The 815-nt window shown below is 45.0% G+C and overlaps 1 non-coding gene across 1 annotated transcript; it reads left to right on the top strand.

Moving 5' to 3' along the window:
* Window positions 1-342: 342 nt before the first annotated feature.
* LOC141662588 (small nucleolar RNA R71) lies at window positions 343-449 on the top strand. The gene has a single exon (XR_012550695.1). It is a non-coding gene; the product is annotated as a small nucleolar RNA R71 (small nucleolar RNA).
* Window positions 450-815: the final 366 nt, after the last annotated feature.

Consider the following 815-nt stretch of genomic DNA (forward strand, 5'->3'; position numbering starts at 1 on the left):
ACAAGAGAACACTGATCCGTAGCATGAGAACCTGCACAAAGCTCACAAACCATAGCTATTTGATTAACTCCATACGTAGCCAAAGAATCAACCTTCATTGATAGTGCTTGGAGCTGGGCTGCAATAGCGGTGGCTGCATCAACTTCCAGAATACCTGCTACCTTGCCTGACGTCATCCTCTGAGTTGGGTTTTGATGCTCATTTGCAGCCATCATCTCGATAAGATTATACGCCTCAGTATAGCTTTTAGCCCATAAGGCGCCTCCAGCTGCTGCATCGAGCATGGGCCAAGATTGGGCCCCCAAACCATTATAAAAACCAGTGATTACCATCCAATCCGGCATTCCATGATGTGGACATTTTCTCAACATTTCCTTGTAGCGTTCCCAAGCCTCGCACATAGATTCTGTAGGTTGCTGCGCAAACTGAGTAAGAGCACTCCTCATAGCAGCAATCTTTGCCATTGGATAAAACTTCACCAGAAACTTTTACGCAAGATCTTGCCACGTAGTGATGGACCCAGCTGGTTCAGAATGTAACCAATCTTTTGCCTTATCCCTCAGTGAGAATGGGAAAAGCCTCAACTTGATAGCCTCATCAGTCACGCAATTATACTTAAAAATGCTGCAGATCTCGACAAAATTCCTTATGTGCATGTTGGGGTCTTCAGTTGTCGCTCCTCCAAAAGAAACAGAATTCTGCACCATCTGAATAGTGCCCGGCTTGATTTCAAAGGTGTTAGCTTGAATAGCCGGATGAAGGATGCTTGACTGAATGTCATCAATTTTAGGCCGAGAAAAATCCATAAGAGCTGG

The sequence above is a fragment of the Apium graveolens genome, chromosome 5 (assembly GCF_009905375.1).
Source record: "Apium graveolens cultivar Ventura chromosome 5, ASM990537v1, whole genome shotgun sequence".
Taxonomy (NCBI): Eukaryota; Viridiplantae; Streptophyta; class Magnoliopsida; order Apiales; family Apiaceae; genus Apium; species Apium graveolens.